This window comes from Aquarana catesbeiana, linkage group LG01, assembly GCF_042186555.1.
Source record: "Aquarana catesbeiana isolate 2022-GZ linkage group LG01, ASM4218655v1, whole genome shotgun sequence".
In the NCBI taxonomy this organism is placed as follows: domain Eukaryota; kingdom Metazoa; phylum Chordata; class Amphibia; order Anura; family Ranidae; genus Aquarana; species Aquarana catesbeiana.
In genome coordinates, this window is record NC_133324.1 from 556,640,611 (window position 1) to 556,664,953 (window position 24,343).

Genomic DNA, 24,343 nt, shown 5'->3' on the forward strand with positions numbered 1-24,343 from the left:
GTAAATCATAAGAAAGTGCTTTTGTTTCTTGGTCTATCTTCAATCAAATTGTTTTTATCCATTCTGGAAACTTCTTAAATTTTTCCATTAACCCTCCTGGCGGTATTCCCGAGTGTGGCTCATGGTTAAATTTCAGTGCCCTTAACGGTAACCCCGTGCCACACTCGGGATTGCATTGCAGAATTCTGGAACATTACCTTGTCACCAGGATCCTGCGATGTCCCCCCGCTGTGTCCTCTGCCGGATCCTCCACTCGATGCTCTGTGTTCCGGGCTCTTTTCCCTGTGAGCGTCGCAACGCATGGGGGCGGAGCCCAGCGGCAAATACAAAAAGTACAAAAAACATAACACATACAGTACACTGTAATCTTACAGATTACATTACTGTATCAAATCATTTCACCTCCCTTTTGTCCCTAGTGCTTTGTCCAATTCCCTGTATGCACTTTTATATTAGATATACTGTTCATTCTGCCTGGAAACTTGAGATTGTCCATGGCAACCAAAAAGTGTCCCTTTACGTCAAAAGTGGTTTTAGACCAGCTAGAAAACAGCAATAGTAAATTAGAGCACTTGCAGAATTGAGCGATAATGATTTGTGGGAGAAATTCATTTTATTATTATATTATTATTTTTTATAATTATTTATAGTTATTTATTATATTATAATGTATGATTTCGTGTTTCAAACTTCATCATACCCGGGATGTCTACTAGACTGTTGTTTGGACAGATTTAAGTGTGTTGTTACTAAGAATTAAGCCGTGGACACACGGGCGGACTTTTCAGCATCAAACGTCTTTCCAGCGGACTTTCGACGGAGGTACGACGGACTTTCAGACGACCGGACTTGCCCACACACGATCGGACTAAAGTCCGGTCGAAAGTCCATTGGTATGAACATAATGACGTACGAAAGGACTAGAATAAGAAGTTCATAGCCAGTAGCCAATAGCTGCCCTTGCGTCCTTTTTTGTCCGTCGGACCAGCATACAGACGAATGGATTTTTCGACCGGACTCGAGTCTGTCGGAAAGATTTGAAACATGTTCCAAATCTAAAGTCCGTCTGATTTTTGACAGAAAAAGTCAGCTGAAGGTCCGATGAAGCCCACACATGGTCGGATTGTCTGACGGATTTGTTCCGTCAGACCAGTCCGGTCGAATAGTCTGCCCGTGTGTACACGGCATAACAGGCCTACACTATAAATCTCCAAATTTCTATGTAAAACAATATACCGCTTTGAGATTCAAAAATCTGACATAATCATACCGCCAGGGAGGCTACTAAAACCTTAGTCATAACCTCTTTGAATGAATATTTTTCCTATAAACTTGGTCTGTTCCTTGAAATAATTTTCCTTGCTGCAATTTCTCTGAAGTCTGATAAATTGTCCTTTCAGAATGTTAATGAGCCAGGGGTCATAGTGACAGCTGTTGGAATATAGAACGTTTTAGTTATGATTTTATGATTTACTATTTCAAGACTAAAATCAAGTAAATGAATAGTTTTCTCGTGATATTTAAGTGTCAGTAAAATATTCTTGGTATTAATATTCAGCAGCTGAAAAAAAAATGAATAAGGCTTACCACATCCCCACTCCAGATCACTGTCAGGTCATCAATATACCTTTTATACAGTAGGAGTTCTTTTGGTCGATCTCTATAAATGGCTTCTTCTTCCCATTCCGCCATAAATAGGTTGGCGACACTGGGTGCATATTTAGCTCCCATCGCAATACCTTTAATTTGTTTAAAATAATCAAAATTATGCCAAAAATAATTATGCTGTAGACCATATTCCAGACATTTAAGAATAAGGGGTTTTTGTGTGGGTACTAAGACTACTAAATTTATCTAGGGCCCATTTCGAAGCTTGCATAGCTTCCTCATGTTTAATAATTCTATATAATGATGACACATCAGCGGTCACCAGCAACACATATTTATTCTCCATTTTTAACTTTCAGGATCTGTATGAGATGCTTAGTGTCTCTAAGGTATGAATGAACAGGTCTTTAGTACCAATGGCTGCAAAAAATTGATTGATGTACTTCCCTAAACATGCATTCACTGATTGTATTCCGTTAACGATAGGTCTTCCCGGTGGATGTACTTGATCCTTATGCAATTTAGGAATGGTATATATCACCGGTACTCCACATGAATTGGGTACCAGATATTTGGCCTCTTTTTCATTTAGAATTTTTTTCTTTATAACCCTATCTATCAGACTTTCCAATTCCTCTTTATATTTCCTGGTCGGGTTTCCCATTAGCTTTAAATATGTAGTTGAATTATTCAATTGTCCCATCAATTATTTATTATAAAATTCTTTTGACAAAACTACAACTCCCCCCCCCTTTATCGGCGGGTCTTATCACCAAGTTGTTCCTTTCTTCCAGTTCCTTTATTCCCTGTCTTATATCCTGAGGGTCTCTGATTTTTGTAATCCTTAATTTCTCTAAATCCTGTAAAACAATCTGATTAAAAACATCGACATGCTCATTGTTGTCAATGGACAGATTAAACAGTGATTTGTTTCTCAATTGGCTGTTCACAATGTCACGATTTTCATAAATTCTCCTACTGCTATTTGCGATTGGTTTATTCAACATATATTTCTGGATATTTAGTTTCCTGATATATCTCCTTATGTCTATATAAGTGTCAAATTTACTGAGATTACATTTAGGAGCAAACTTGAGCCCTTTATCTAACACTCTGATTTCACTCCTAGATAGATCAACCCCAATTGTAAACTCCTTCACCTATTATTCTCTTTTTTTTTGGACCTTGCGTCCTGCTCAGCAGCCCCTCTGGCATTTGGGCTTCTTCTCTGATCTTCCATCCTTTCTTGTCTGGGTGGATTCGGGCTTCTTCCCTGATCTCCCATCCTTTCTTGTCGGGGTGGGGATCTTTCATGTGTCCAATGATCTAAAAAAGGGCGAGAAGGTCCTTCTTCATAGTGGTTCCTTAAGGGTTTAAACCTCTTATAGGTATGTACTGGACTTCTCCATGGATCATCATAGTAGTTGTAATAATTGTCATGGTTATTGTACTGTGGACTATTACCATTCCTATTATTGTACCAATTGTTGTTACCATTGTTATTCCCATAGCTGTTTCCATAATTTTTCCACTGTGGTCTCCTTGGAGATTTATACCAAGATTTCTGATTACCTTTGTTATGCCACCAAGATTTTGGTGTCCTAGGTGCTTGTTGGCTTCCCCCAGGTTCTTGTATCGGGGTCGGGGGGAGGGCAGGTGTTTTGCAGCCTTGATCCCTTTGGGGGGAGGCTATGCGCACATCCCTATCCAGAATGAATAGAAACAATTTGATTGAAGATAGACCTAGAAACGAAAGCACTACTTATGATTTACCTATTATATTGAACTATAATGTTTAACATAAGCAGATTAAAAAAATATTTAGAAAACATTGGGCCATCTTGAGAGCGGATACACAGCTATGTACAATTTTTCCTGAAAATCCCAAGTTCACATATAGGAAAGCTCCAACTTTACGCGACATCATTTCAAAAAATGTTACAAATCCTCCTAAGGCATCTGGTAACCTTACCTTTTTTCAGGGAAAAGGGTTTTTTCCATGTAGGAGGTGCTATGCGTGTAAAAACACAAATTGTAATGGTCAGAAAGGTGAGAAATTTATTTCCAATGTCACTAAAAGAGAGTATGTTTTTAAGGATTTTATCTCATGCAGGATGGAAGCAGTAGTGTACGTTCTTCAATTTCCATGTATGTTGCAGTATATTGGTAGAACCAAATGTCCCATGTGGAAGAGGATACGGGAGTATATTCAAAAAATATGCAAAGGTTTTGATAAACATAGTGTATCAAGACATTTTGCGCAATATCATGCAAATAATAATAATAATAAGATCATTGAACTCAGTAGAAGTGGATTGAGATGAATATTTGACTTGAAGTCTTTAGACCCTCAAAGGTATGAATATCGATTTCAATTTTAAACTGTTTTATTTCCAATTAATTAATTTCCATTTTGGATTAGGTTAGTTGATACAGGTATTGTTTTTTCACGTGATGTTATTCCTTTGTCCATCTTATGTTACACTTATTCCTATATATAATTTAGTCCTTTTCAATTTTTTTCCCTATTCACACTCTTCTTATTCCTAACTCCCTGTCTGAATTCCTTATCTAGACTTCCTACAAGGGTATGTTAGTTTTTACATTTTAGACCCCCAGTCATATATCCTGGGTACTCCTATTAATTTTTAATATACAATGGGTCCATTTTAGTCCAATTTATGTATGCATTTTTATCAATTTATATGCTGTTGTAGATTAATGTTGATGTTAGTCTGCTAGTGGTATGCCTACATCTAGCCACTTGGTGGTGTTGCAGCGCTATGCTCTTATTAAGGCTGTTGCAATACCTGTCTACATGAACCGATGATTCCCGTGTCACCATGGTGACCCATAAAGAATGTGGGGCTTCAAAAGCCAGATGCTCATCACTAGGCTCCTATCCTTGAAGAAGTCATGTGACCAGTGACACAACGTGTCGGGTGGAGCCAGTGACATCAGTTCTGGTAAATTCGGTTCCCGGAAGTGCCGTGAGGAGGCGATTCCTATCCGTTCCTATTGTTCTATGCATTTTACAAGCTTATTAAATGTGAGTAGATGGATTTTAGCTTCAAATAAATGTGTTTTTATTATCAGTATTGCACTATGATTCTTTGCTTTGAATAGCATTCTTTGTGGAGAGATAAATGTTGTGAACTGAAAGCCCTGTAAGAGGATATCTGACCCAGATATCCGGACCACGCCGGGGAGAATTGTTACATGTATTGGAGAAAATTTATCCTTGGTCAACCTTTGCCAATGTTTAAGGGCTGTTTGACCAATTTGGTCAAAATGTGGAGGTGGAGCAGTCCCCTTTTTTCAGCTATTTTGAACTATAGAATATTGTTTAGTTTTTTGCTAGTATTCACTTTTCTTTGGAAGGATTAATCATCTTGTCATTTGGACACATGTTCTTATATGACTATAAAAAGATAAAGTCCCCTCCCCCAAGAAAGAGTACACAGGGGACTTTTAGGGCAACTAGATAAAGAGATTGAAGAGTATCAGAATATATACTGTATATATAGAGAAATATTTTTTTTTATTGAAATAGTATTAAAACTAGTAGGTGCATACCATACACACCATGTAGAACATAAAATAAAAAATAAAATAACACAGTTGATGTAATTGAAATTGTTGGTCTCCTTTGTATTTCCCCCGACGCGTTTCAGGATCTCAATGTTATACCCTTCATCAGGGCAATTTCTTTCAGGAGAAATCATGACAAATGACAATCTATAATAGACCATCATAAGAGTTTGAGTATAAGAAACCATGGACAAAGAATGAGCATCATGGGAGATGGAACGAGGATCACTCACTGATCAACTGGATACTGTATATTTGCACTGCCAATATGTGAGTATGTGCATACAGGTGTAGTGTACACTGATATATGGAACTCATACGTGTGGGTCGATGGTGAAGTAATAACCCCACTGTGGTACCAGGAACAACCAGATCTAGAACTTTATGGATATGGTATCTGGATCTGTAGAAATCCCAGAGAGCGTGTCAAAGCTTAAAAGGGTCAATGTTGACGATCAGCTTACTAGTGGCCCAAGGTGGCTAAAGCAGGACCGACACAATGTATTAGGATACCCAAATATTCTGAAATGATACGATATATGTGAACACTGAACACAAGTAAAAAGATTTGTTTGAGTATATATATTTTCATTAAATTTTAGAAATTGTCTAAACAAGTCCCCATCGCTAGAAACAGTTAATCAATTTGCACTAGTGGTGGTATATGTGCTATATTAGCATATATATATATATATATATTTTTTAATTTTTGTGATTTTCTATTTTTTAATTTTGATTCACCAAGGTTTTAATAGTTTTTTGCTATTGTTATATGGCATGTTTTGACATAAAAGGGTATTAGAATAAGTGCACCATTTACAGTCTATTACATCTAATTAGCTAATTATAGTGACGAGCATAGGTCTTGCAAGAACTCCAGCTAAGCAGCCCTGCATATATCTTCCATCTGTACTTTTGCCATGGTGCCCATGAGGCTGTCATCCCTCTGGTAGAATGAACTTGTATACGCTGTGCAGGTGCAAGGCCCTGCTGATTGTATGCCAAGCTGATAAACTTTGTCATGCAGGTAGCTAAGACCCTTGATGATGCTACCTCCGCTTTCCTAGGTCCAGAAAGAAGGATGAACAAGTTATCGGATTTATGTATCAGTTGGGCTACTGTAGGTATGTTGACATTAAGCTGACTATGTCCAGTGGTCTAAGATCTAATTGGTTTGTCTGTTCTGGTGGCTGTGTAAAACAGGGTAGCACTGCCTCCCAATTTACATGAAATTTTGAATTACTTTAGTGGCTAAGGCTGATGAGCGTCACAGAATTAGCCTATCTGGATAAATGATGCAAAATGGCTCTCTGCAGTATAGGGCTGACAACTCTGACACTCTTCTTGCTGTTGTATCAACTGTAAGAAAGACTCATTTGATTGTCAAAAACCAAAGTGGACATGCCTCAGTGGGACCAAACGGGGGCTGCAATAGAGCCTTTAGTACCATGCCCAAGTCCCAGGTTGATAAGAGTTTATTTTGTTGGAGGCCGCATTCCTATTACTGCTCTGAAGAATTGTTTTATTAAAGGCTTGTTTGCCCACCTATGTCTGGTGAAGGAAGATAGAGCTGAAACCTGAACTTTAATCGAGCTATATGCCAAGCTTACGTTCAGCGCTGTCAGCAGAAATTCTAAGATGTTTGCAATACTCTGAGTTATTGGGGAGAAATTATGTTGTGACACAAAGTCCACAAATCTTCTCCAAATTCTGGAGTATGTAGCGTTTATTTCACTTAGTTGTGTAGAAATTAGTTCATCCTAGAGGCCTTGCGAATGCAAACTGGACAATTTAACAACTAAGCTGTAAACTGTAATCTCCCTGGATTAGGGTGAATCCAATGCACTGCTGTAATGAATCCCTCCTGAGAGGCAGGTGTACTGGTGGAGCTGATGCCATCTGTAGGAGCAGAGGAAACCATCATCTCCGGGGCCAGAAGGGTAGAATTACAATGGCATGAACCTCCTCCTTTGCAATATTTAGCAAGATCCTCATGATTAGTGGTATTGGAGGAAACAAATACACTAGGGGAAACTGCCACGGGATTGAGAAGGCTTCCTGAGCTACCGCCTCATATTTGAACCTTGCCACGAATTTTGGTGCTTACGCATTCTCTGGTGTCGCCATTAAGTCTATGCTGGGTGTCCTCCATCTGGCAAAGACTGGCTCTACATAGCGCCTGTTGATTGACCATTTTCCAATGCTGAGAAACTTCTGGCTTAGTTGATCTGCTATTTGGTTTGGCTTGCCTAGAATGCAGACTGTTGTTAGAGCTTACACATGAGTCTTGGCCCAGAGGGAAATCTAGTTGAAGTAATGGCAGACTTTTGTTTCCTCCCTGTCAGGCTATATAAGCTACCGCCGTCTGCTTGTCTGGCCTCAGTTTGAATCAAGCTCCCTGAATCACTTCTTCAAAAGCCAGCAGGGCCATGTGTGTCGCCTGCAGTTTCAGGAAGTTGGAGTGGCTGGTCTCCATCTGCTTTGAGCTTGCCTCCTGATACAGTGAGCCCCCCAGCATTGGAGACTGGCATCAGTTATTAAGACCCAGTCTCCCATGCTGAGAGGCATGCCTCATGACAGGGTCTCTGGTAACTTCCACCAAGCTAGACCCATCGAATCCACACTGGCAAAAGAATCTTCTGGTCCAACGAACCTCTGTTCCATTGGCTCAGGAAGGACATCTTAAATGCTCTCGCCCACGGCACTGCCGGAAAAGCTGAAGTGAAAATCCCCAACATCGTCAAACAGTCCCTTGCCCGTAGTGTCGGAAATTCCATCATCCTGTAGACGCATGCCTTTAGTTTGGATATCTTGCGATAAGGCAGGAGGATATGACCTAACTGTGTGTTGAATGTCATACCTAGGTATTCAATCTGTTGGGTGGGAATGAGATTGCTCTTCTGGTTGTTTATAAGCCATCCAAAATTGGACAAGGTCCCCATTACCCTGTTGCATTGTAATCCTAGCTCCTCGCCTGAGTGGGCCACAACCAGTATATCACTTAGGTAATGAAAGATCTTTACCCCCTGCATATGGATAAACGCTGTGGTGGCTAGTAGAATCTTGAAGAAGATTCTGGGTGCCATGTTGATCCTAAAGGGCAAACATCTGAATTAATAATGGCTTTCCCCTACTATGAATCGGAGATATTTCTGATAAAGTTTGTTGATCGGGACATGCAAATATGCATCCGCTAAATCGATTGAAATCAGCCAATCTCCCAGTCGATTTACTGATATACTGTAATTGCCTGTTTCTGTCATAATTCGGTTACGTATTTTTGTAAGAACTTGTGTTTCTTCTGGTCTTGTGGCCAATATGTCTAGACAAAAATATTTGGTGTTTTTTCTAAAACTTTATCCTGTATCCATGTTTCATAGTTTGCTGGACCCAGCAGTCTCTGACCTTCACCAGCCATACCTTCCAGAATATTGCCACCGGAATGCCACTTGAAGGGGCCGGATGGACTGACCGTCTCGTTTCTCCGCCTTCTTTGCTACCTGTCCTGCTCTAGAATTTGCAGGGTGCCTTTGGCCAATCATGGCTCAGGGGGCTAAGTCCACGCCCCACACTATGTAAGGCTGCTGACGTAGCGGCCATACATAGTGTAATGAATGAGAGCAGCAAAATGACATTTATAAAGGAAAAAATGCCATTCAAAACTGCTTGCGGCTGTAAAGTATTTCCAGATCCCGGCAATATACATAACAATCATTGAAAAAAAGGTGTGATTTCCCCTCCCCCAGTCCATTACCAGGCCCTTCAGGTCTGGTATGGATATTAAGGGGAACCCCGTGCAAAATGTAAAAAAAAATGGCGTGGGGGTCCCCCCAAAATCCATACCAGACCCTTATCCGAGCACGCAACCTGGCAGGCTGCAGGAAAAGGCCCCCCTCCTGAACCATAAGAAGCCACGTGCCCTCAACATGGGGAGGGTGCTTTGGGGTCCCCCCTAAAACACCTTGTCCCCATGTATATTGGGACAAGGGCCTCTTCCCCACAATCCTTGCCCGGTGGTTGTGGGGGTCTGTGGGAAGGGGGCTTATCGGAATCTGGAAGCCCCCTTCATAACCACTTCCATAACCACTTCAGCCCCAGAAGAATTTACCCCCTTCCTGACCAGAGCACTTTTTGCGATACGGCACTGCGTAGTTTAAACTGACAATTGCGCGGTCATGCGACGTTACACCCAAACAAAATTGACGTCCTTTTTTCCCACAAATAGAGCTTTCTTTTGGTGGTATTTGATCACCTCTGCGATTTTTATTTTTTGCGCTATAAACAAAAAAAGAGCGACAATTTTGAAAAAAAAGCAATATTTTTTACTTTTTGCTATAATAAATAGACACTGAGTCCCGCGGGCACGTTCACAGAGTACGCGACGGGGCATGCGCGCACCCCCGCCTGCGGTGCACGTGCCCCCGCCGGCAGCGGGGGCCCACAATGCTGCGTCTTTAAGGGGACTTACAGGTACGCCCATTTGCGCAGCCGTGCCATTGTGGCAACGTACATCGCCGTGCGCTGGTCAGCAAGCGGATAAGTTAAAGCTGTAATTTTTGATCACAGCAATCACAAAGCACAGAGCCACTCAGGTTTTCTTTGTGCCTTTTGCCTATGATTTTTTTAATGACAGATGGATCATTTGCCAAGTACACATACCAATTGTAGACACTGGGAGGCCTTTAAACATCCATTCTGAATAACTGTTCCCTCATCTGGCCATTTAACTACATTGGCTGGTTAGAAATTGGTCAAAAATGAATTCCTGAATAATAGAAATTACTAGGCAGCCTTATCCCCTGTTAAGCCTTTAATGTCATATTGTACCTAACTTTGATTAGTTCTCAAAGATCCATTGTTGTGGCTTTCAACACTGGAAAACAAAAACTCATTATTTAAAATGCTACAGTTGGCATTATGATTTTGTCAGGAGCCTGGTCTAAAGCTGTGACTTGTGCTGTGTCTGGCGGTGCGTCTTCTTGCTAAACCACCTGGGATGCTAAACTGCAGCCTGGACAATTCCTTGAGCAATTATGCTTTGAACCTTGTTTCTCTTGAACCTTAAACCTTTTGCTCTTGCCCTAAACTTCCTATTACTTATCCAACTGGTCAGTGGGAGCTTTGCTACTGCTATAGTTGCTGGTCTCTGAACCTGACCCCTCACTATGATGGATTCTTTCTAAGATGGTATCTTTGTTGTTTTGTTAGCTATCTTCAGGATGACTGGGTGGATGGAAGAGTTTGCCTAGAACAATTCTAAACATGGCTCCACCTCAGTTTTTCTTAAATACCCAGTATCATCCAGTTTTTAATCCTGATCTCCCTATCTCAGCTCTAATTCCTGCTGTTAACAACTACATTGCAGGAGATTCAGGAGAAATTGCTAGAGACTTTGAAAGAAGCTCAGGAATGTTACAAAAAAAGCTGCTGACAGACATCGCAGATCACTTCCTACTTTGCATGGGGGTGACAAAGTTTGGTTATCAACCAAAAATTTGAGAGGTACACATTCCATCTGCTAAGTTGGGTCAAAAGTTTTTAAGGTCTTTCCACATGTCAGTTCAAATTAGCCCACCTAATTTTCACTTAAGGGGGAAGAAAAAGAAAAAAAGGGAAAAAAATAAAAAAAGAGGAGATACACACGCGAGACAGATAAAAACCCTTTCTCTGGGAGATTCTTCCACCCCTCCACCTGTTCAGGTGCAAGGTGAGAAAAAAATTTGTGGTTGAGAAAATTCTTAATTCCAGTATCCTTAGGAACACATTACAGTATCTGGTTCAATGGGAAGGATATGGCCAGATGCAAATTCTTGGGAACCTGAGGAGAATGTTAAATTAACAAGGATACCGAGTGGTGGTCATTTGTTTTAGCAGTGACTGAATTAAGTCTTTAGTGAGTTTTGGGAGGGGAGTTTCTGTGGAGTGTTGTGGGTGACATCCAGACTGTAGAAGTCAAGAAGGTTGTTATTCATGAGGTAGTAGCTCAGGTGGTTGTAGACTGGGACTTCTAGCGGTTTGGAAGTAAACATGAGCAAGAAAATGGGTCTTCAGTTGTTCAGACTGGTGGAAGTAGCCAGTGCATGTTTTAACGGGGAGGAGAAGAAGCAAACTGAGAGCGAGAAAATGAAGATGTCAGTTAGTGAGCATAGAATAGAGCAAGAAGGTGACTGGAGTAGTTGTGAGTGTGTGAGGTCCAGGGGGGAGGTGGCTAGGTGGAGCATCATAAAAAAGTTTAGCAACCTCCCCTGTAGTATCAGGGCGAAAGAGTAAAAGAGAAAAGTACTGAATGCAGTGGTAGGCATGGTATGATAAGTGGGGGAGATACCTGGGCCATGTAGATTTCAAGACAAATTTCATCTATCCTTTTTTGAAATAATTAAACAAAATTTCATCTATCCTTTTTTTGGAATAATTGAAAATGTTCTTGGCAGTGAATTAGTTGGTGAGAAGAGTCAGTTGGGGACTTAGTTAGGAGTTAAGGGTGAAAGAGTTGACAAGGTCTGGATGAGAGGATGTTAATAAGAGTGACATAGGTCTGTTTGACAACATTATGACAGGAAGTGTTTAGGAGGGCAGATTTATATAATGTGAAGCCTTGGAGGGATTTAGTTTTACGCTACAGTTGTTCAAAAGCATGACTATGTCTTTTGAGACGTCTTGTGTCATTTATAAAGGTTGAATCAGGTGGGGCCTAACTCTATGTGTAGTGAAGAGAGCAAATGTGTCCAAGGAGGATGAGAGTGAGCTGTTGTAGATAAAATTGGCCAAGTCAGGTCAGGAGAGGAGTGTTCGGGTCAGTGCAGGACAGGAAAGAGAGTTTGGTAGTCTCTTACAGTATTGAAAAGAAAAGGGTTAAAGTAGTGAAGGTTGCTATACACTGTTTTCTGTTTGGAAAGATAGTGGTTTGAAAACAGAGGATAATTAAACTGATAATGTTGTGATCGGATAGAGGAAAAGGGGTGTTGCAGAGGTTGCAAGGAGTGCAGAGGTGGGAGAATACAAGGGTATTGTCATCAGAGTGTTCAGAAGCGTGTGTCCATTGCATCAGATAAAAAAAAGAGGTTGGGTTGAAGAGTTAAGAGATCATTGAGGTGTTAACATTACTAGGGGAATTAAAGTAGTCACCAAGAATGATGGTAATGGATGTGGTAGGATAGATCCTAAGAATGATAAAGAAAAGGTAGGGTAGCCAAACAGAGAAGCTGTCAAGGAAGCATGCACCGCTCCAGTCTGGCAATATATCACAGCAATCCTTAGAGAAACTGGGAAAAATCAGAGAGGGATAAAGGAGGTGAAAGATGAGCTTAAAACGTGCTTTGTGGGAATAGAAGTATTCCAACTTTATCTGCCTTAATTGTCCACTTAGTCCAGTGGAGGCCACCATGGAAAAGGACTTCTGGAGAGGCAGAGCTAGATTTCTAATTTAGGAGTTTGCAAGATGTCAGCTAATACGCCAGTTTTCATCAGGACAGTGAATAATATCAGTTTCAGCAGGGCAGCAATGTTTAAAATCAAATCCTTCAAAAGGAACAGAGAAAAGATGATAAGAGGGTGAATGCATAATCCAATTGCCATGAAAAACTAGAGCAATACCTGGGCAGAAATAATAATTTGCTGTGCCATGCCCCCTGGCTGTGACAACATGGTTTATTCCAACCCCTCTATCTAAAATTATGCTGAACAGCTTGGAAGGAATAGGGAAAAACGGAATCTAGTGGCAGGATCAACAAGCAACAAAACGATGTTACAGGGACCGTTTGGCCGGCTTCTGCCAACGGGGCATGACTGAAAAAGGTCTGCCGATCGTCTGAGAGCGATGAACGGAGTGTTTTGGCAGGGGGGCAGCCCCCCCCCCCCCCCCGTCAGATCACAATAGCTCAGCAGAGGAGATCGCTGTTCTAATATTGCATAGTTAATACAGAAGCTCCTCCTAAGCTGTCAGTTTTTTTTAGTTTAGCCCTGCTGGGTTGAAGGTAAAAAAACTAGAAGTGTGTACCAGGCTTAAGCTATTATTTGAAACATTGGTGTTTTCATTCCCAAAAGGGGTACTTTCTCACTTGCAGCATGGCTGTAAAATGCTTCATGCATTTAGTCAGGTGCAAAGGAAAACAATTTTTTTTCTTTTTTTTTTTTTTTGTGCATTGATTTGGTGTTAAAAATGCACAGAAGTTCAATCAGCACATGGAAAAAATTCTGCCTTTATTTAATAATTTATCTTGTACCTTTCACAATTTTTCATGCTTTCTAAAAATATATCAGTGGAAGTAAAAAAAAAATTCACATACAATTAGTAAAATATATTTGTTAGCCTAGCCCTAGACTGTAGTCTGATTGCTCTTCTTGGGATTCAGATCAAAATTCTATGGTGAAACTATAGTCTTTCTTGCGTATATTTGTTGAATATTCCTTATATTTGTTGAGTGATCCTTGATAACAGTATTATTCAAAATCTTGCCATTCAGACTAGGGTTAGCCCAAGATTTGCAGCAATTGTAAGACAAAACTGACACCTAGTGGTTATTTGCAAATATAACAAGTCTTATAATGATTTCCATCCAGCAAGGGTTACTTTGGGCTCCTTCACAAGTGCAGTGCCCTCCGAAGAGCAATGCGCATTGGATTGAGAGCATTTGGCAGATCATGAGAAAGCATTAACTTGCCTCCTCACCACCTGATTTAACCCTGTAAACGCCACACTAATAAGCCACAATCGCATGCAATGCATGCAGTTACATACCTTCCAAATTTCTGAGATGGGAATGAGGGGCACCTTCTAGCAAAAGTGTGCAAGCATAGGACACACCCCCCTTAAAGGAGAATTGAACAACAAAAAAAAGGATTGGTTAAACCCACAAGTGCTTTTTTTACCACCACTATTCCTTTATACTGGCTTTTAGATTTTACAGCAATTTAGAAATTGGAAGAAAGGTTTAGCATCGGGAAACACTTTATGATAGATAAATAGTGCATTTTCTATACAACTATAGAGATCAGACCAACTGAGGGACTTTGTTCTGAATGGGGAACAGTCCCTCAAAATCAGGGATAGTTGGGAGGTATGCAGTTACGGGGCAGTTGTGGTGCAGCCCCATAGACTTGCATTGGTCGAGTTCAGTGGCAGTAATGTCTGACGAATGCTACATGCTGTTTAATTTTTGCTGTGGTTTTATGACCATGTTCAGGCAGGCGTTTGAGGGTGGTAAAACTGTGGCTCTACCGCCTGGTTTTACCACCCACCAGCTGCATATGTGAAAGAAGACAAAAAAAGTATGCCTGGGCAAAAAAAACATATCCAGTACTTCTCTGCAACACATGCACATTCCCTCTTGTTTTGTCACTACTAAGACCCTACAAATACAGAAAAATACCTGTTGGATCAGATGCTGTACAAGCTGGTAATGGCTTTCTCTTTGATCACAGAGGGGAGGCAGGTACTGGTGTACTTTCTTCCCCTCTCAGTCCACAAGAAAACCAAGTGGTGGTGGTACGGGGCTCCTAGGGTTGCCACTTCATCCCTAAAACTGAACACATATTAATTACACAGGTTCTGTGGCTGATTAAGGTAGTAATTAAACTCACTTGGTGCCTTATCTGCATTAAATTAAACTCAGAACCTGTGTAATTCATATGTATTTGGGTTTAAAGGGATGAGGTGGCAACTAGGGATGGGCCAAACGACCTCCTGTTCATTTCGCAACAGAACTTTCGAACATCGGTACAGAATAACGAACCCCATTGAAGTCTATGGGACGCGAACGTGAAAAATCAAAGTGCCCATTTTGAAGGCTTATATGCGAGTAAATGGGCATACAATGGTTATGGGGTCCAGGTACTGCCATGGGCGACATGTATCAATGAAAAAAAATTTTGTAAAAAACAACATTTTTAAATGAGCAGTGATTTATTGATGCTTAAAGTGAAAGTATAAAAATGAAAAATTCCTTTCAAAATAGTGCCTGGGGGTCCCCTTAGTCCACATGTAAAGTGGCACATCTGCATAAATTCTGGTGTCTCTACCACAAATTTTGGATTTCTACTTCTGTAACGGGTGCAGAAAAATTGTTCTTTGAGTGTCGGTGGCACCTCCACACCATAACCCTATAGAGGTACTCTTGATGAAAGCAAGAATTGGCCCTGCTGTCAAAAATTGGAATGATATGCACTTGTCAAACAGGTGCGGAAAAATTGTTCTTTGGGGGTCAGTGGCACCTTCACAACATAACCCTTGTAACAATCTGGGGTGATTATGCTCAAGTGGTGTATGCGTTTTCAGGAACAGACTGTATTTTTTTAAGGGCATGGCTGCCTAATTTTATTTACACGAAACAAACTTCACAGAAAGTCTTCCCTCGCAGGGGGTTCCAACATCATTGTCTAACAGAAAAACGTCAGCCTCCCGGCTCACTCACTCTTAGTCAAACTCCCTCCTGGAGCTTACTTGCTCAGCTGCGTGCTGCTTGGTTGCGGGCCACATCTGCCTCCTGCAGACATACGCACTCAGACTCCTGGAGACTGCCTGTCTCTCTTTCTTGGAGCCGTCTCCACCTTAAAGCCCTAACGACTCCTACACCAGGCCACCTGCCTGTAGGGTGCCTGTAGGGTGGAGCGTCTGAAACACTTTTCTTGTCAGTACTACACTTCTCAAGAACATGATCATGAACATCATCAGCATTGTCAGAAATACAATTCTTACTATCATTCCTGACTTTCACGGTTGCTAGGGGCAATGGCATACATCTTTTAATGGTCATCCCTGACATCTCTGGCTGCAACAGCACATTTTCACCACTTGTCTTCCTGCTATACAGCAGACTGCCTGAAGACAAGTCCTTATCAGTCCTCATATTACATTGCAGTAACTCATCATTTACACTGCATCGCAACAAGTCCTTCTCAGAAGTGTATCTCCCCACCGGACTTGCCACCACTTCACCGGCATCAAATACATGATCTCTCTCTTTCACATAAGAAACGGGAATAGTCTTACCAACCCAGGTGACAGGTGGTCTGAACCTTCAATTTAGGGTGTCGTCCCTCCTTAGTTGTGCTCACACAGGCCAATGCCCCCACCTGGTTGCAGGGCAACATTGCAGGCCAAACAGGTTTCCTGTTGCCAATAATAACGGCAGGCACGTTACCAAAAACATTTTCACCGGATGCTATGGGAGACTCCATTCTCCCTGTAGAGCTTTTCCTGGCGCCTTTCCCCATGCGATCACAGGATGAAGCAACAGATTTTTGGGCATCCCAGGCCTCTTTGTGGAAACAGTGAGCCACCTCTTCATAGCGGCCCCACCATCCAGATGACTTTTCTCGGGCATCCCAGCCCTCTTTGTGGGAACAGTGAGCTACCTTCTCATAGCGGCCCCACCATCCAGACGACACTTTGTCTCTGGTTACTATGGGAGACTGCACTCTCCCTGCAGAACTTTTTCCCTGCAGAACTTTTTCCCTTTGAACGGCCCATCTCTGCAGCCAGGGACACACAGTTCCTTTCGAAAAAAATGTTTTGGTGTACTGTCACCTTAAGGCTGAGACACAGGACACATCACTTTGCTTCACACAGCAACAGCAAAACATACAGTCTCTTGAAACGCATGGTTGCCAGCATGCGAGGATCTGGACCAGCGCAATCTGTGCCCGCATTCTCCATCAACTGTAACAATCTGGGGTGATTATGCTCAAGTGGTGTATGCCTTTTCAGGAACACCGGTCAGTCCAGACTGTATTTTTTAAGGGCGTGGCAGCCCAATTTTATTTAAACAAAATAAACTTCACAGAAAGTCTTCCCCCGCAGGGGGTTCCACCATCATTGTATAACAGAAAAACGTCACGGCTCACTCACTCTTACTTAGTCAAACTCCCTCCTGGAGCTTACTTGCTCAGCTGCGTGCTACTTGGTGGTGGGCCACATCTGCCTCCTGCAGACATACACACTCAGACTCCTAGAGACCGCCTGTCTCTCTTTCTTGGAGCCGTCTCCACCTGAAAGCCCTCCCGACTCCTACACCAGGCCACCCAAGTGTGAGCCCTGAGCTCTCTTCCTGAGGGGAATATAAACCCAGCTCACAGGTGTGCAATCATCATTCCTGTCTTTGCAAAAACCAGGCTGAAGGTGCTAATACACACCGTGACCTGGGGTCGCCTCTCCACACCCTATAGAGGTACTCTTGATGAAAGCAAGGATTGGGCTTTCTGTCAAAAATTGTAATGATATGCACCTGTCAAACAGGTGCGGAAAAATTGGTCTTTGGGTGTTTATTGTGCCCATGAAACCTACACCAAAAACATTCTTCCAGATGGAATTAACACCCACAACACTAGGCAGCCTAGAAGTCCTGCAGAGAAGGTAGCCGCCTTCTCCACCGCTCCTCTCTTGACCAACAGAAGCCTCAAAACTATGTTTCCATTACACTGTAACCTACCAGAGTTGGGAAAAGCCTTCGATAAACTTTTTTTTAAGGTGTCCTCAAGAGATTTCACTACACTCTCTGTGGGGACGGGATGAATTTTGAGACTTTCCCCTTATAACGGTGATCAAGGAGGGTTGCCAACCAATAGTGATCCTTTTCCTTTACGCCACGTATTCTTGGGTCCTTTCGCAGGCTTTGAAGTATGAGGGAGCCCAAATTTGTGAAGGTATGAGAAGCAGACTCCTCAGGGTCACTAAGGATTATAGTATCTAGAACTGCCTCCTCCCAGCCACGTACTACTCCCAAGGGTTCTGCAGATGGAAAACCATCTCTCACTGTTTAACGTATGTCTTCCTCTCCTTCAATGCCTCTGAAACTGCCAGAATCCTCCTCTCTCTCCTCTTGTGTGTTCTGTGGCATAGGAAAAATGGTGTCTGCTTAAAGCGGGATTCCACTGTCTCTGAGTTTTGTTTTTTTTTGGCACAATGAAAAATATTAAGATATAAGAATAAGTAACTCACGTATTCCAATTCTAAAGACCTTTGCTGTCCGTTTTGTCCATAAATATAAACTTATATAATAGGATCATGACGGTATTCATCTTGCCTGTGGGCATGTGAAACCCACAGCCATGCTCTTCCGGGATACGGTGCTGCTGAACGACCAGCATGCACCGCCCATTCTATTCATGATCCCGCGCATGCGCAGTAGAGAGAAATCGGAGCACCGTCAACAGCTCCGGTTGCCATCACAACGAGCGGCGTCGTAGGAAGTCCCGCCCCGTTGTGATGGCAACGTAGATAATCAAAAAATAAAGGAGGATAAATGAGCGAGACATAGAGGAGAGAGCGGCACTGGAGTTGGAGGAAAGGTAAGTATAACGATCTCTTTTCTAATCCTGCTAACATCGGATTTTATAATTTGCATTCTCTTTGGGCACAAACATTTATATTATAACAAATATCTGCCTTCTGTTATTTAATTTTTTTAGCACAAATATATATATCTAGATCTCTCTATATATATATATATAATATGTATATATATATATATATATATGTATATATATATATATATATATATATATATATATATATATATATATATATTTTGAAGAGATATTTTAAAATAATTTTTATTATTTATTTTTGGGTGATAGACACAGTCTACTTATTTATTTTAAGAATGGTAATGATTTTTTTTTTTTAGAAAAGTATTTTACTTTTTTAATATATCTTGACCTTTTTATTGTCTACATAATGCTTATCTCTATTGTGTTATCAAAGTGGCATACAAAGACTTTTCTAAAAAAAAGGTGGTTGTATTATTTTATCAATAGTGTTATGTATGCAAAAACATCGGAACAATATACATATATTTAGGGATAAATTGCGAGATAGTGAGAGATATAGATGTATCTCTAAACAGCACAGGGCGGCACAGTGGCGCAGTGGGTAGCACTCTCGCCTAGCAGTAAGAAGGGTCGCTGGTTCAAATCCCAACCACGACACTACCTGCCTGGAGTTTGCATGTTCTCCCTGTGTCTGCGTGGGTTTCCTCCGGGTACTCCGGTTTCCTCCCACACTCCAAAGACATGCTGGTAGGTTAATTGGATCCTGTCTAAATTGGCCCTAGTATAGGTATGAATGTGAGTTAGGGACCTTAGATTGTAAGCTCCTTGAGGGTATAGGGACTGATGTGAATGTATAATATATATATGTAAAGCGCTGCGTAAATTGACGGCGCTATATAAGTACCTGAAATAAATAAAAATAAAAATAATGTGATTTATTTAAATTTTCTGTGAAATTTTAAATCCAAAATACAATTTAATTTTTTTTTTACAGAGTTTCTATCGTTCGAGAATATTTAAAAGTAATATTTTTGGATCCCTTTAGTTTAATCGACTGACATGGTAAGTAAAATATTTCTAATATATGTAATTTTTTTTAACTTATTTATAAAATTTTTCAAATTTCAATATCAACCTAATCAACTATAAATTATTATTTATTACTTATTTAGGACAATCCTGCTGTTGAAGAATCTTCAACCCTAGAAAATCCAATGCCATTGACTCAGGAGGAAAAAGTAAGTCTAATTTATATGTAATGCAGTTCATCAACACATATGTGTGTATTTCTTTGTGATTTCTATGGTTGTATATTTACATATACATACACACACGCACACTCACACAAAAAAATATACATGAAAATCTCACTTACCGTATTTATCGGCGTATAACACGCACCGGCGTATAACACGCACCCCAATTTAGGAGGGAATTTTAAGGAAATAAAAACTTTTAGGAGGGAAGTTGAAGGAAAAAAAACTTACATTTAAATGCCCATCATTGCAGCCTTCTCGGTGCAGCCTTGTCAGTGAAGCCATGTCAGTGCAGCCTTCCCCAGTGCAGCCTTCCCCATTGCAGCCATGTCAGTGCAGCCTTCCCCAGTGCAGCCATGTCAGTGCAGCCTTCCCCAATGCAGCCATGTCAGTGCAGCCTTGTCAGTGCAGCCTTGTCAGTGCAGCCTTCCCCAGTGCAGCCTTGTCAGTGCAGCCATGTCAGTGCAGCCATGTCTGTGCAACCATGTCAGTGCAGCCATGTCAGTGCAGCCATGTCAGTGCAGCCTTGTCAGTGCAGCCTTCCCCAGTGCAGCCTTCCCCAATGCAGCCTTGCATCCTGTGACCCCTGCCATCCTGTCTTTCAAAATCGCCGACCGCGATTTGAAAATGGCGCCGCCGGCGCCGAAATACACAGAGCCTATCCTCGGCTCTTCTTGGCGGCTCTCGTTTACTTTCAGCTCCACTCGTAGTCACAAGCGGAGCTATCCGAACCTAGCTGAGTACACTCGGCTAGGTTCAGGCGGCGCTCGAGTGAAGACGAAAGTGGCCGAGAAGAGCCGAGGACTGGCACTGTGTATTTCGTCGCCGGCGGCGCCATTTTCATATCGCGGTTGGCGATTTTGAAAATCTGACAGCTCCGGATCGCAGGGGATCGGCGTATAATACGATTTTAAGGGGAAAAAAGTGCGTGCTATACGCCGATAAATACGGTATATCTAAAGATAGATATACATAGTCCGGGTTTGAACGTCCCACTTGGTTATCTAAACATGTATATCTTTTGTGGCCCCCAACGATCGCCCAGCGCCGGGGCCACAAAAGATATATAGGCTGGCTGCCTCGAAGGGAGGAGGCGGGACGAGCGCAGTGCACACAATATTAGTATTTCCTTTTTACACGGCTGCCTCTGTAATAGGAAGTCCCGTCTCCGGCGCTGCCATTGGATGACTGTTCTGTCCATCAAAGGAGGCGGGACTTTTTCTTAAAGAGGCCGCTGTGTAAACAGGAGATTCTCCTGTAGGATATCTTTGGCGCTTGTCATACCCCCTCCATGTGCCCTACAGGGCTGCGCTGATGGTAATGGTTGAGTGCATTCCCGGCAATGGTGGGTACATTACTGGCAATTGTGGGTGCATTCCTGGCAATGGTCTGTGCTGCATTCATGGTAAAGATGGGTGCATTCCTAGCAATGGTGGGTGCATTCATGGCAATGGTGGGTCCTGCCTTCCTGGCAATGGTGGGTTCATTCCTGTCAATGGTGGGTGCTGCATTCATGGTAATTGAGGATCTGCTGATGGGCACTGTCCCTTATTTTGCTTCACAGTTCTTTTATTAAAAATATTAATTTATTTTTTCATGAAACTTCCCTCTTAAAGTGCAGGTGCGTGTTATACGCCGATAAATAGGGTATATCCAAATAACACGGCCAAGCTCATCTCTTCAACACACACACAGCCACAAAGGCAGGAGAATTCTTGTTGGGCAGTGTATTAGTGCTCGAACGAACACACTTAGACCAAATTTTTATGGTTCATAGAATTTCAGGCAAAACGGTCGGCCTTCACGCATGTTCATTTAATAAAATCTGGCCCTCTTTGAAAAATGTTAGTACACCCCTGATCTATTGTGTTCTCCCTTTTGTTAGTGAAGAATGTCGGTAGGGATAGCGTCAATTTAAGACACAAAAACCAACCTCCTTTATATAGAAATGGATTGACTGGTGTCTTAATTCAACCATTAAAAAATAAGAATTTCTGAACCAATCACTGAAACTTGGGTGATCACGGCCCCTTGCCATGTCATCACATGTAAGTACATGACAGATGATCACGTGGTTATAAAAAATAGTGATTTTATTATTATTAGACTCACGCTGATAGCATGAGTATAAAAAATAAAAATATTTATCTAAAAATATTTATCTAAGCAGTTTTTTGGCAGGGTGATTTCGTCCCCAATAGGTAAAAAAATGTTTCCTCATAATCTGTGGCCACCACTAACCACATTGACTCAAATCAGTGCACACCGTTTGAAAACTGTGCAACCAATAAATTCTAAACAAATATTCCAAACAGTAACTCCTCATTGCCACCTTTCACAGCTGCCTATCCCGGTCAAGATCTAGTGCTGATCATTGCCCCTCAGTCAATGCCCAGCAGTGACCTTCAGTGCTAACCATCGCTGACACCTCAATTTGACCACCAGTTGCACGTAACAGTGCACACCATTTCTGACTGTCAGTGCTCACCAATGCGGTATTATCAGTTCCTCTCAGTGCAGGCCATCGATGCCCATCAGTCCCGCCTTATTGTTGACAATCAATGCATTCTTTTAGTATACATCATCAAAGCCTCTTCACATCACATAACTGATGATCAAAACATGCTTGTTTGCTAAATGTTCAAAATAAATAAATGTAATTAATACAAAAATAAATTATTCTAAAATAATTTTTTGTTTTTTACTCATAGCGAAGATTGCTTATAAAGAAAATCTGGGCTAGGTATCCAGCACCAGAAAATGATCCGGCTTTCCCAAATAATCCCACCATATCCTCGACTAGCGATGGATCTTCAACAGAAGACACTGAAGTAACCGAAACAGAAAGAATAGGCAATACCAATTGGTGTTCGTGTGAAAGGTGCATAAAAATGCCCACACAAGTTGAGTCGATCTGTTGCCGTGAAGTTGATGCGGTTGATGCTTGCATACCAGAGGGATCAATGCATTACGCAGGTAGATACATTTCTTTCGCAAATTGTGCACCATGAACATGTGAGGATAGCGAATATCACGATTCATCTGGATAATATCCCGGTTGTAGATGCCAATAACAACAGGTCATTAGTTATCTTTCATGTATTTTTTCTCTTTTGAAATATAGATTATTTTGAGTAAATCCGTAAGCTGATAATATTTATATTTATGAATTTCATGACTTTTTTTTTTTTTTTTTTTTTACACGTGTGGAATTGAAATATATTTTCACAATTGATTTATGGACATTCACATATTTTGGACATCATTTTTTTTTTTTTTTTTTTTTTCTTTCTTGCCACTTCAGCTTAAAGGTTTCTCCCGGGAAAAGATTTTTCAAATATTAAAATTCAAATTTCTTTCCCATCTTATCGTCACATCATCGTGGCTTTACATTTGCTTGGTACTCCAATTTAGTATATTACAAAACAAAAGAGGATACATAATTATCCCAACGATAGCTAATGCTTCCCTTTTACCCATCCCCCCCCTCCCACCCCCCCGAGACCATATCCATCCAGTCCTCTGCATTCCTCTACTTATGTAGACCACATCTCAACCGCATTTGGAGATTCTTTAAATTTTTCCCAGTCTTTCCATTTTGTTTCAAAGGCCCCCATTTTTGTCCCTTCGCTAAATCTTAGGTACTCCAAGCACTGAATCTCATTAATTTTATTAAACCATTCCCTCATCTTTGGCCTCTCTTTCCTTTGCCAATACTTAGGGATTAAGCTCTTAGCTGCATCAATAAGATGTGGCAAAAGTGTTCTGAGATATGTTTTAGTCGGCATATCACTCATGTGGAATAAACAGATCCAAGGGTCATTTGGGACGTCCAAGTTTGTTATCACTTTGATAAATTTTCTTACTTCGCCCCAAAACCTTTTCATTTCCGGACATAGCCACCAGATATGGGCCATTGACCCCATCTCTGAGCAGCCCCTCCAACAAAATTGCGACTTATCCCTATGTATTTTATGCACCCGATCGGGGGTCAGGTACATTCTAGTCAGGCATTTAAAATTTAATTCTAGGAGTTTACTATTAACTGAAGTGGCTGAGACTCTTTTCAAGATCAGGGAGACTTCTGTATCTGTAAGATTTCTCCCTAACTCCTTTTCCCATTTCCCTATATAGTCCGGGGTTTCTAACCTTTCTAAATCAACTAGAACTTTATATATCCGGGAGAAACCCCCCCTCCCCTCTCTATCCACGCATATTTTTTCTAGTGGTGTTAAATTATCCACCGATCTTATTGGCTGTGGGAGTGAACCAACATAGTGTTTTAATTGGCTATAGCGCCAGGGGTTAATGACTAACATATCTCTTTTGTCCTGCATCTCTTGGAATGAGCATATTCGACCCCTATGCATTATGTCTTTTAGTTGTATATTTTCTTCTAGTAACCATTTACCAAACCATTCCTCTTTCCCTGGTGCAAACTGTTCTAAATCTTTAAGTGGCATTAAGGGTGAGTTATACTCCCAGTGTTCCTTCCTGTGAAGGGTGTCCCATATCTTAAGTGCGTGTTTAGTGATTGCATGCGTTTCAGTGCTGTACTTTCTCTGTTGAGGCGAAATCCATATAATCTTATCCAGTTTAGTGTCACTAATTTTATTTTCTAT

At 41.3% G+C, this 24,343-nt stretch overlaps 1 long non-coding RNA gene across 1 annotated transcript; it reads left to right on the plus strand.

The window, feature by feature from the left end:
* The first annotated feature begins 19,458 nt into the window (after positions 1-19,458).
* On the plus strand, positions 19,459-22,720 carry LOC141105989 (uncharacterized). The gene is made up of 3 exons (XR_012235675.1): positions 19,459-19,527; positions 19,638-19,703; positions 22,433-22,720. It is a non-coding gene; the product is annotated as an uncharacterized lncRNA (long non-coding RNA).
* The last annotated feature ends 1,623 nt before the right edge of the window (positions 22,721-24,343 follow it).